We start from the raw sequence: 13,978 nt of genomic DNA on the forward strand, positions 1-13,978 counted from the left end.
TGAACGATCAAAACCTCAATCAATGAGGCATGGGCACCCTACACTTGACCCATATCACTTAGGGACACCTGCCCATGATCCATGATCAAATGTAGACTGAGTTGTGATGATCTTGTGTGCTTTCTTTGGCTATAAATAGCACATTATGCTCATAACATTCACACAACACAAAACACACATCTCTGATCATTCTAAGAGCTCCCAAGCACCCTTCTCTGTTCTATAAGCAAGAACACACTTCTGTAAGTCGTTCACAACCATTTTGGTCTTACATTTCCATAGTTTTAGCCTATAAACACAACCGTCGTAACTAACGGTTGTCATTACAATAACTTGCAAATGGTTCAGTCTTATGACGGATCAAAAGTAGTTTTGAGTAGGTAATTATGTGGGTAATAAACCTCTAAAAGGGTTCCCCCTGATCACCACTCTAACTATGTCAAATATCGAGTCAAACGTGCGGTTAAAAAGTCAACAGAAAGCTATTTTAGCGATTTATGCATAATCTGTAATGTATATGTTATGAAACCTGTTTTGACACTTATAAAACATGATATTAAGTATATAAACTTGTTTGCGCTCGTTTGAATCGACCATTTGCTATATTGAACCGGTTCGGAGCCGAATGTCGCAAAAGTTTGACTTTTGCTTTGACTTCAGTTCTGACCCGTTTTAGTGAGGTATAGATATACCTTAGGACTCTCTTAGAACGAGGTCACATGTTGGAATAAACCTCTGTGATCGGTTCATGAGTTATCCGAGTCTTTTGCGCATTCCGTCATTCGCCTAAAAGTTGACCGTAACGGCCTTTTGAAATTAAAACGAGTATTTCGGACGCGTGAACGGACCAGAACCTTGCTTATTAAATTATAAGCATGTCCTTAAAGTTTCACGTCAATCCGAGGTCTAGCATGAGAGTTATGCTAAATGGCGCATTTAAAGTAAACTTTAGTAATTAACAGCGCAATTAGCATAACACCTATCTAAACCAAGATTTCGTCACCAAAACTTTTACCCACTGTATTAAAGTAATATTTTGGGAATTTTAAAGATTTTTAATAATTTTTACCTCGCTCATAACCTGCGGTTATGGCTACGGTTCGGTAAATACCGAATATGCCCTTTTCGGCCAAAACATGAGTTCTACAAGGTCTTTTGACCCGATTCCAGTTGCTACTGATTTTAAATAATAAATATAGTATTTTAAGCTTTATAAGCTGTTCGGGAAACTCAGATTTCCTGTAGAACTCGAAAAGCCTTTTAAAGACTTTAAAATAACCGAAAAATCCCTACGGGGTGTAATATTAACTAAAACTCGTTACGGGCATCACGGAAGGTATCCTACTGATACCACAACTTCTTTAAGGCATATCGACTTAGGAAATAAGCGTACGACTCTCATGGTTAACCGTTTCGCCTATTGCGCACGGTTCGGCTTATGAAACTAGTTTTCATAAATTAGCCGATACGGGTCAAATTATATTATTTGAACCCCAAATTCCAGAGTGTGAACCATAAACCCATATAAAACAAGTCTCTGAACTTGTTGGGTCAGAATCACACTCCATTCTCGGTTTTCGCCTTTTCACGCGATTAAACCATATTCACATATCGGAACCAACCGGTCTAGGCTACGGCCATTATAAAGACTCGTTAGGATTCTAAGAGGTTAATTAAAACCTTCGTTCCAGATTAGGAGCCCCAGTAAAAGCTATCGGTGATTTAATCCAATTAAGGAAATATACTTGCAAAGGTAAATACTTTAACTTATTTCCCCTATATGGGCTTGGGTTACGGTATATTAATACCGCTTGATTGAGCATTGTATTCTTCCATCGCTTAGGTGGTTAATTAAATAATATGATCGGCTCATTTAAGCAGTTTTGTTTCTTATAAGCCTTTGGGGGGTTTAATGACCGTTGTCCCGGATATCCTTGGCATCATTTTACGAAATGGCCACGACCATCGACATCCCGGTGTAGGCGTACACCCGGTATATATTGTCGACATTAAATTAAAAGACGTAGCCCAGTGTTGCAAAAGTCGGATTCCTCGGCCGAGTACTCGGCGAGTACTCGGTCCTCGGACCTCCACCTTGGCGACTTCCTCCTAGGCGGTCTCAACTAGTCGGCCTCGGGAGTACTCGGTCCTAGTCGGCGCCTAGTCGGCCTAGTCGGAGCCTAGTCGGCCTAGTCGGTCTAGGCGGTCAACGTGGTTTGTTGACTTTTAATCGGTCAAAATCGGCCTACTCGGCCTTGTACTCGGACTACTCGGCCTTGTACTCAGACTAGTCGGACTTGTATTCAGAATATTTGAACTTTAAACATGTTTCATTTTAAATTATACCCAGTTGACATGAATTATGCTTATTTTAACACATAAATAATATATAACAATTAATTTTATTTATATTTACCATGTCCGCGTACTCCCCGAGTACTCTCCGAGTACTCCGATTACTCCCAACTCCCCAGTCGGCCGACTAGGGACCGCCTAGCGACTTTTGCAACACTGACGTAGCCGTTGGTTTTTATACTACGGTTTTACGCAATGTGGTGTGTCTATAAATCTTTAACCCGGCACGACCCGGGCTACTGAACGCATAAAAGAACATGTAAAACGTTCACAAGATTTTATTATAATTTTCCCAAGTTATAAAAGAGTTTGTGCCTTGTGCACTCAAATCAATTTTAATAAACATTTTCAAATGTGTCAGTTGAATGTATTTACCAGTGTAAACTGACGTATTTTCCCCAAAAAGATTAAATGCAGGTACTATACGTAATGGGCTGGTATAGGCGTCCTAAGCATCGTACATAGTCTCGCAAACTCGATGCTGCATCTGAATGAACAATATTTATTACTTTTTGATCCGCTGTGGATATATTCAACTTCTGTAATACATTTGATATTACAACCAGAGGTTGAAGTTTATATATTTATCTTAAGCTTCCGCTGTGCATTATATAATTGTGTGGTTTGACTATATTGTTGCCAACATCGTCACGGTAATCCCCCACCGGGCCCACCGGTGAGACACGTGGAAATCGGGGTGTGACAGGTTGGTATCAGAGCCAACATTGAGTGAATTAAACACTATCCTATTGTGTTTAATCTCAATGACACAATTGCACATACTTGAGTCTAGACAATAACTTAGGACAAATTCGGATTTATACTCCTTTTTGTCTTTATTTTCAAATCGGTTTTAATAAGTTTTGGAGCAGGAAAATGCCACCTGTTATATTCCGAGGAAGAGGAAGGGGAAGAAGAGGCAGAGGAGATATCGTGACACATCACGATAACGAAGCTGGACCATCAGGTACAAGACATCCTTCGATGACACGGAGTGAAGAACCACAACGAAGGAGAGATCTCTACGAACCCGCGAGGCATTCCACCTCACACAGCTCGACGCCATCTTATCGGCACTCCTTTGGACCAAACTCAGAGAATGATCCCAACAACCCACAACCTTCCTTCATACCTCTACAACGTTCGGTATCGACCCGGAATTATGACGACCCTACTCCATACTACATAGGTCAGTTTAATCCGGCTGACTACATAAAGGAACCATCAGGTTTTGTTCCACTAGGTCCACAAGACCACTTTTCTGAAGATCCCATGGAGGAAGATGAGGATCCTACTGAACCAGCTCGTGGTACGCCCACGCATCCGATAGAAGTCTCTCTGATGGGTCATCCTTCCATGGCACACCCTATCAGGGACCAGACAGTTTCCAAGCGATGTTTGACCGACATGAGTGGTACTACACGCCACCTCAACAGACATCTCAACAACCGCGACATCCACAGGATCCCTCTGAGGATTCACGCTTTGAGGCAGTTACGCCACCACCTCCGCCACCGGCGCAACCAGTAATGCCTGATCCGCCGAGGCGTAGGAGGACAAATGCTCGTATGTCTACACGAGGAGGAGGGGGTATTCACTTCAGCACTCCTCGACATTCTAGTAGTAGCCACTATCCGCCACTACGAGAAGAAGGACCTTCAAGTCCTATACAGGAGGCGAACTCCGCACCAGCTGCACAAAATTCGCCACCATTTGGGTATGACCAACCCATACCTGCTTACACGGGTCCAACGGCTTACAACCCGTTCGAACCGTCACAAGCACAATACAACTACGGCTATGAGCGCGACCCATATGTGGTGTCGGCTAGATATAATGCGCGCTACCCAGACGGAGCTCATGGAAACATGGGACCACCGGACTACTCAGCTCATGGGTATCCAATACCTCCCAGACCTCCAGTTCCGCAACAAGCGCCACAACCACGATTCTCTCCTCCCGAACAAGAAGAGATACTCCATCGACTAGATCGTGTGGAGAGAGAGTTCGAAGAAGAGAAAAAGAGCCACCGAGGATTTCTCAAAGGCTTGGCGAACCTACTAAAGGGCAAAAAGAAGAAACGTGACCATTAGCCCTTAATAGTTGTACCAATGTAATTTCTACTTTGAAATAAAGTCCCTGCGTGGACATTTATCGTATTCAGTCTCTACGAAGACTTATCTTTGAGTCCTTACATGGACACCTATCTTGTATTAGTCCCTGCGTGGACTTGTCACTTATTTTTAAACCTCTATGGAGGTATGTACTATTTGAAAGACCCGTTTAGGGCAATATGTAATTGTATTTGAGATTTTGGAATGTATGTTATGAGTTTTGTTTTAATATATATAAAATAAATCAAAACCATTCCTTTTAATTGATCTGCCTAAATAAAGAATCTTAAAAGGTGAAACCTAGCTTGGTGTCTTTTAGGATCCAGTCAAGATGGTACGAGCTAATTGAAAAGATTCTGATTCCCTGTTAACCTCTGTACGCATGTTAACGATCATGGCAGATGTGATTCGTTAAAATCACGCCCGTCATTCTTATACGTTAATCCTTTAAGGATTTCAAAACCCAACTAAATGATTTATAGATCGTGGGTTAAATCACCAATGAAGGTGATCAGTATTATAAAAACATCCATTAGAGATGTAGTGCCTACGGGCCAATGTTATTAAAAACATCCATTAGTGATGTAGTGCCTACGGGCCAGTATTATAAAAACATCCATTAGTGATGTAGTGCCTACGGGCCAATATTATTAAAACATCCGTTAGTGATGTAGTGCCTACGGGCCAGTATTATTAAAAACATCCATTAGTGATGTAGTGCCTACGGGCCAGTATTATTAAAAACATCCATTAGAGATGTAGTGCCTACGGGCCAGTATTATTAAAACATCCATTAGTGATGTAATGCCTACGGGCCAATATTATTAAAACATCCGTTAGTGATGTAGTGCCTACGGGCCAACCATATTAAAACATCCATTAGAGGTGTAGTGCCTATGGGCCATAATAATTGTCTTATAAAGACAAAAGGCAGTGGTAGTCTATGACTCTCTGTCAGAAGGAGATAAAAGAACTACGGTTCAAATCTCTATGCCTTTGATTCTCTAAAATCTCGGCTAATATTATAAAACATCATCATGATTAGGCTTTATGCCGCCAATATTATTTATATGCTGAAATAGGATATATTCAAATCCTAATATGTAATGAAATAATAAGTTAACCAAATATGGTCTCTGTACCATGGTTGACAAATTGTCATAAAAGACGATTATATAATAATCTCCTGAATAAAATTTTGTTATCTTCTGTAACAGATTCAAGTTACAATGGCGGATCCCAACGGAGAGAATAGCCATACTAATGATGATGACTACGACAATACGCCAGTACATTTGACAGGCGCACAACTGAAGGCTCTGATTGACAATGCTGTTCAGGCAGCTCTTGATCGTCAATATACTGAGTCCCAAGGCAGAACCGTGTCAAAACCACCCTCTAAACCAAAGACACACTCCAAACCACCCTCTGAACCCAAGAAAGATGACGACAAACACTCGTCCACTGAGAACAACGTTCATCGCGATAGAGAATATACTGATGCATCAAATGCTAAGGGTTGCACCTACAAATACTTTGTATCTTGTAAGCCCCGGGAATTTACAGGGGAAAAAGGTGCTGTTGATTGTATCACCTGGCTAGATGAGATGGACACTATAGTGGACATCAGCGGGTGTGCAGCAAGGGATGTGGTGAAATATGTGTCTCAGTCATTCAAGGGCGAGGCCCTGGCATGGTGGAGGGCGTTGGTGCAGGCATCTGGTAAGTCTGCTTTGTACAAAATGACATGGGAGGAATTTATTGCTCTCATTAAAGAAAACTACTGCCCTCAGCATGAGGTTGAGAAGATCGAGGCTGACTTTGTGTCACTGGTGATGACGAACCTGGACTGCCAGGCGTATTTGACGAGTTTCAATACCATGTCTCGTCTGGTCCCATACCTTGTGACACCAGAACCCCGAAGAATCGCCCGTTTTATTGGGGGCTTGGAGCCCGCAATAAAGGCGAGTGTAAAGGCCTCTCGGCCGACGACCTTCAGGTCAGTTACTGACCTTTCCTTGTCTCTTACCTTAGACGCTGTCCGTCTGAGGACACTAAGGAACAAGGAGGCTGAGAAGAGAAAACGTGAGGATGATACCTCACGAAGATCAGGGAAGAAGCACCGTGGAAGCGGTGAAGGCAAAAGAGGGTCGGAGGCAAAGAAGGATGGGCAAACTGGTGAAAGGCTCAACTGCAAGATCTGCAAGAAACCCCACTCTGGGAAATGCAGATTTGCATCAAACTCACAGTCGCAATCAAAGACTCCTTCCTGTGGACTATGCAAGTCCAAGGATCATAAGACTGTGGAGTGCAAGAAAATCAAGGATGCAACCTGCTATGGTTGTAATGAAAAAGGGCACATCAAGAGTAACTGCCCAAAGTATGCCAAGAAGGCGGAAGAGACAAAGAAGTCAAATGCGAGAGTTTTTCGCATGGATGCAAAGGAAGCGGTCCAGAACGACAATGTGCTTACAGGTACTTCCCTCGTAAATAATATATTTGCAAGAGTACTATTCGATTCTGGCGCTGATAAATCCTTTGTAGACCAGAAATTTTGCCAATTACTAAATATGCCTATCAAAACCCTTGATATGAAATACGAAGTAGAGTTAGCAGACGGCACGATAGAAACCGTCTCAACTATTCTAGAAGGATGCGAAATGTCCATTAGGAACCATTCTTTTCCTTTATCTCTACTTCCCTTCAAATTAGCGGGTTTTGACATTGTGCTAGGCATGGACTGGTTATCCCATAACCAGGCCCAAATCATTTGCGGCAAGAGGCAGATAGTTTTAAAGACTCCGAGTGGTGAATCGCTTACCATTCGAGGAGATACGCAGTACGGATTGCCCGAAGACGTATCTATGCTGAAAGCTTCAAGGTGTTTGAATAGAGGCTGTGTAATTTACATGGCTCAGGTGATAATTGAAGAACCGAAGCCGAAGATCGAGGATCTTCCTGTCATTTCTGAATACCCCGAGGTTTTTCCTGAAGAACTACCTGGTTTGCCACCAGATAGACAAGTGGAGTTCAGAATAGACATCATTCCTGGAGCAGCTCCAATAGCAAGAGCACCTTACAGGCTAGCTCCAACGGAAATGAAAGAACTGAGGACCCAGTTGGATGAACTGCTGGCGAAAGGTTTTATCAGACCTAGTTCATCTCCCTGGGGAGCACCAGTCCTATTTGTAAAGAAGAAGGACGGATCGATGCGATTGTGCATCGACTACAGAGAGCTAAATAAAGTTACCATAAAGAACAGATATCCTTTGCCGAGGATCGATGATCTGTTCGATCAGCTGCAAGGAGCGAGCTACTTCTCAAAGATCGACTTAAGGTCGGGTTATCATCAGCTAAGGGTCAGAGATAAGGATGTACATAAGACAGCATTTAGGACTCGCTATGGTCATTACGAGTTCCTAGTGATGCCTTTTGGGCTCACAAATGCACCGGCTGCGTTCATGGATCTCATGAATCGCGTCTGCAAGCCGTATTTAGACAAATTTGTCATAGTCTTCATCGACGATATCCTTATATATTCCAAGAACCAAGCAGACCACGAGAAGCACCTCCGTTGCATTCTCGAATTACTACAGCGTGAGAAACTCTACGCCAAATTCTCGAAATGTGAATTCTGGCTACGAGAGGTTCAGTTTTTAGGACACGTTGTGAGTGAGCGAGGTATCCAAGTGGATCCCGCTAAGGTAGAGGCAGTCATGAACTGGCAAGAGCCAAAGACGCCTACCGAAATCCGTAGCTTCCTGGGGTTAGCAGGATACTACAGGAGGTTTATTGAAAATTTTTCAAGGATTGCTGCGCCCTTGACCTCCCTAACCAAGAAGAAAGAAAAGTTTGTTTGGGGCCCAAAGCAGCAAGAGTCCTTCGAAATACTGAAGCAAAAGCTAAGCAACGCACCTGTGCTAACATTACCGGAAGGTACAGAGGAATTCGTGGTTTACTGCGATGCATCACACACGGGCATGGGATGTGTGCTTATGCAGAAGGGCAAGGTGATTGCCTATGCTTCAAGGCAATTAAAGGTGCATGAAAAGAATTACACCACCCATGATTTGGAGTTGGGTGCCGTCGTATTTGCACTGAAATTGTGGAGGCATTACCTTTATGGTATTAAATTTGTGATTTATTCTGATCACAAAAGCCTCCAGCACCTGTTCAACCAGAAGGAGTTGAACATGAGGCAGCGCCGTTGGATGGAAACCTTGAATGACTACGATTGTGAAATCAGGTACCATCCCGGCAAGGCGAATGTAGTCGCCGATGCCTTGAGCAGAAAAGAAAGGGTAAAACCTATTCGAATCAATGCCAAGAGCATTGAGGTCAAGAACAATTTAATTGAAAGGATTTTGGTTGCACAGCGAGAGGCTGTGTTGGAAGCTAATTATCCTAAAGAAAAGTTAGGAGTAACTGAGGAGCAGTTGACTCTTAGCAAGGATGGAATCCTTAGGTTGAACGGACGTATATGGGTTCCGATTTATGGAGGACTACGAGATGTTGTTCTCCAGGAAGCCCATAGTTCCAAATACTCAGTCCATCCTGGTGCAGACAAAATGTACCAAGACTTAAAGGCAAATTATTGGTGGATAGGCTTGAAAAAGTCTGTGGCCGCCCACGTAGCAAAGTGTTTGACTTGTGCTCAAGTCAAAGCCGAGCACCAAAAGCCGTCTGGCTTGCTACAACAACCTGAGCTTCCCGAGTGGAAGTGGGAATGCGTAACTATGGACTTCATAACCAAGTTACCCAAAACCAGGAAAGGAAACGATACAATATGGGTCATAGTCGATAGGCTGACTAAATCGGCTCATTTTCTACCCATCAAGGAGACATATAGCTCCGATATGTTAGCCCAACTTTATGTTGATAAGATTGTAGCCTTACACGGCATACCTGTGACTATTATCTCGGACAGGGATACCAGGTACACGTCTCATTTCTGGAAGAGTTTCCAGCAATCTTTGGGCACGCGTTTAAACTTTAGTACGGCTTACCATCCACAGACGGACGGTCAAAGTGAGCGTACTATCCAAATGCTAGAAGACATGCTTCGTGCATGTGCAATCGATTTAGGCGGTAACTGGGATAAGAATCTACCCCTGATCGAATTCTCCTACAATAATAGCTACCACACCAGCATAAAGGCTGCGCCTTTCGAGGCATTATACGGTAGGAAATGTAGATCGCCTGTTTGTTGGGCGGAAGTAGGAGAGGTCCAATTATCAGGACCAGAGATTGTTTTCCAGACAACGGACAAGATTGTTCAGATCCGGGAACGTCTCAAGGCTGCCCGTGATAGGCAGAAAAGCTACGCTGATCCAAAACGTAAGGATCTTCACTTCGAAGTAGGTGAAAAAGTGTTGCTTAAGGTATCACCCTGGAATGGGGGTGATGCGTTTCGGCAAGAAAGGCAAACTGAGTCCGAGATACATAGGACCTTTTGAGGTCATTGAACGGGTCGGGTCAGTCGCCTATAAGTTGAACTTGCCTGAAGAGCTCAATGGAATTCACAATGTGTTCCACATCTGCAATCTCAAAAAGTGCTTCGCCGATGAATCATTGGTGATTCCACACACAGATGTGCATATAGATGAGAGCTTAAAATTCATAGAAAAACCTTTGTCGATTGAGGATCGACAGGTAAAGAAGCTTCGCAGAAAGCACGTACCGATTGTAAATGTCAAATGGGATGCTCGTAGAGGTCCTGAATATACGTGGGAAGTCGAAGCTACAATGAAAGAAAAATACCCCTATTTATTTGAGTAAATCTCGGGTCGAGATTTATTTTAAGGGGGTGAGGATGTAACACCTCGAATTTTTGTGTCCAATGATGTGTTAACACGTGTCATTAGTTTACACGTGGCATTGATAATAAATAAAGGGCAAATTTTGACAAACCTTGAAAGTATATAAATTCGAGGGTTTTAAATGTCAACAAGGGTAAATATACTGTATAGTAACCCTAAATAAATGCTTGAACCTTCAAACGAATAAATCATAGATCGTACGGAGGCGAAACGCGGAAGAAAGTGAGAGATTACGAACTACAGGGGTTAACTGTGTCAACATGTTTAATTATACCTCTGAGTGACCCTTTAACGTTCCCAAGGCTTCGTAACAGTATTATACGCTCACTAGAATATACTGTATAAATTCCGCGAAGTTCCGTCTTAAAGCGAGAAAGTTATACTCGAATTCGTATGAGAAGGGTTAAAAGCGTCAACAGTGAAAGTTAAGGCTTTCCAAAATAATTAGTAAACTAACCGGGGACTTAATAATGCGGGTAAATAACACGAGGCCCCTATCGGTAAATAACCGAGGGCCAAACCGCAAAGTTACCCCTTCAAACCCGAAAGGTCAGGTAAATCATTACGAAAGATTTCGTTAATAATTACCAGGATTTCGTAATCATTTCAAAAGATTTTAAAAATCTGAAAAACAAGCCTCTCGCGGCCCGCGTTAAGTAATAGCCTAAGTGTAAGCGGGTCGCGAGCCATCTCAATTACGCGTCTGATTTCTTAAACTCAGGCGACCCGCGTTAAAGTGCATGGGAACTCCCATGCGGGTCGCGTGGGACGCCCAGATGCAGAAAGTTGTAACTACTTGCCTCTTGGAGCCTTTGAATGATCAAAACCTCAATCAATGAGGCATGGGCACCCTACACTTGACCCATATCACTTAGGGACACCTGCCCATGATCCATGATCAAATGTAGACTGAGTTGTGATGATCTTGTGTGCTTTCTTTGGCTATAAATAGCACATTATGCTCATAACATTCACACAACACAAAACACACATCTCTGATCATTCTAAGAGCTCCCAAGCACCCTTCTCTGTTCTATAAGCAAGAACACACTTCTGTAAGTCGTTCACAACCATTTTGGTCTTACATTTCCATAGTTTTAGCCTATAAACACAACCGTCGTAACTAACGGTTGTCATTACAATAACTTGCAAATGGTTCAGTCTTATGACGGATCAAAAGTAGTTTTGAGTAGGTAATTATGTGGGTAATAAACCTCTAAAAGGGTTCCCCCTGATCACCACTCTAACTATGTCAAATATCGAGTCAAATGTGCGGTTAAAAAGTCAACAGAAAGCTATTTTAGCGATTTATGCATAATTTGTAATGTATATGTTATGAAACCTGTTTTGACACTTATAAAACATGATATTAAGTATATAAACTTGTTTGCGCTCGTTTGAATCGACCATTTGCTATATTGAACCGGTTCGGAGCCGAATGTCGCAAAAGTTTGACTTTTGCTTTGACTTCAGTTCTGACCCGTTTTAGTGAGGTATAGATATACCTTAGGACTCTCTTAGAACGAGGTCACATGTTGGAATAAACCTCTGTGATCGGTTCATGAGTTATCCGAGTCTTTTGCGCATTCCGTCATTCGCCTAAAAGTTGACCGTAACGGCCTTTTGAAATTAAAACGAGTATTTCGGACGCGTGAACGGACCAGAACCTTGCTTATTAAATTATAAGCATGTCCTTAAAGTTTCACGTCAATCCGAGGTTTAGAATGAGAGTTATGCTAAATGGCGCATTTAAAGTAAACTTTAGTAATTAACAGCGCAATTAGCATAACACCTATCTAAACCAAAATTTCGTCACCAAAACTTTTACCCACTGTATTAAAGTAATATTTTGGGAATTTTAAAGATTTTTAATAATTTTTACCTCGCTCATAACCTGCGGTTATGGCTACGGTTCGGTAAATACCGAATATGCCCTTTTCGGCCAAAACATGAGTTCTACAAGGTCTTTTGACCCGATTCCAGTTGCTACTGATTTTAAATAATAAATATAGTATTTTAAGCTTTATAAGCTGTTCGGGAAACTCAGATTTCCTGTAGAACTCGAAAAGCCTTTTAAAGACTTTAAAATAACCGAAAAATCCCTACGGGGCGTAATATTAACTAAAACTCGTTACGGGCATCACGGAAGGTATCCTACTGATACCACAACTTCTTTAAGGCATATAGACTTAGGAAATAAGCGTACGACTCTCATGGTTAACCGTTTCGCCTATTGCGCGCACGGTTCGGCTTATGAAACTAGTTTTCATAAATTAGCCGATACGGGTCAAATTATATTATTTGAACCCCAAATTCCAGAGTGTGAACCATAAACCCATATAAAACAAGTCTCTGATCTTGTTGGGTCAGAATCACACTCCATTCTCGGTTTTCGCCTTTTCACGCGATTAAACCATATTCACATATCGGAACCAACCGGTCTAGGCTACGGCCATTATAAAGACTCGTTAGGATTCTAAGAGGTTAATTAAAACCTTCGTTCCAGATTAGGAGCCCCAGTAAAAGCTATCGGTGATTTAATCCAATTAAGGAAATATACTTGCAAAGGTAAATAATTTAACTTATTTCCCCTATATGGGCTTGGGTTACGGTATATTAATACCGCTTGATTGAGCATTGTATTCTTCCATCGCTTAGGTGGTTAATTAAATAATATGATCGGCTCATTTAAGCAGTTTTGTTTCTTATAAGCCTTTGGGGGGTTTAATGACCGTTGTCCCGGATATCATTGGCATCATTTTACGAAATGGCCACGACCATCGACATCCCGGTGTAGGCGTACACCCGGTATATATTGTCGACATTAAATTAAAAGACGTAGCCGTTGGTTTTTATACTACGGTTTTACGCAATGTGGTGTGTCTATAAATCTTTAACCCGGCACGACCCGGGCTACTGAACGCATAAAAGAACATGTAAAACGTTCACAAGATTTTATTATAATTTTCCCAAGTTATAAAAGAGTTTGTGCCTTGTGCACTCAAATCAATTTTAATAAACATTTTCAAATGTGTCAGTTGAATGTATTTACCAGTGTAAACTGACGTATTTTCCCCAAAAAGATTAAATGCAGGTACTATACGTAATGGGCTGGTATAGGCGTCCTAAGCATCGTACATAGTCTCGCAAACTCGATGCTGCATCTGAATGAACAATATTTATTACTTTTTGATCCGCTGTGGATATATTCAACTTCTGTAATACATTTGATATTACAACCAGATGTTGAAGTTTATATATTTATCTTAAGCTTCCGCTGTGCATTATATAATTGTGTGGTTTGACTATATTGTTGCCAACATCGTCACGGTAATCCCCCACCGGGCCCACCGGTGAGACACGTGGAAATCGGGGTGTGACATAGGGCTTCTTGTAAATGGGAAATTCAAGAAAAGCGGTGGAAGCATCACCGAATTGGTGTATGCAGATGTCACCGCCCAAGACATGTGTTCTTTTGGAACCAAGTGATGATGATCACTACAAAGACGTTGAAGCAGAGTTGAAAAAGGCCGGTTAGGGTTTCCGCTTGAGAGGTTGAAGATGATGATGTAATTTGGGAACTGATAGGGGTATTTATATTTGAGGGGTTTTTTTAATAAAAAAATTGTTTTAATGAAAATTAAATAGACAAAACTACCCCTGCAGATAAAGACAAAAAATGGATGTTGG

The sequence above is a fragment of the Helianthus annuus genome, chromosome 11 (genome assembly GCF_002127325.2).
Source record: "Helianthus annuus cultivar XRQ/B chromosome 11, HanXRQr2.0-SUNRISE, whole genome shotgun sequence".
NCBI classification, from domain to species: Eukaryota; Viridiplantae; Streptophyta; class Magnoliopsida; order Asterales; family Asteraceae; genus Helianthus; species Helianthus annuus.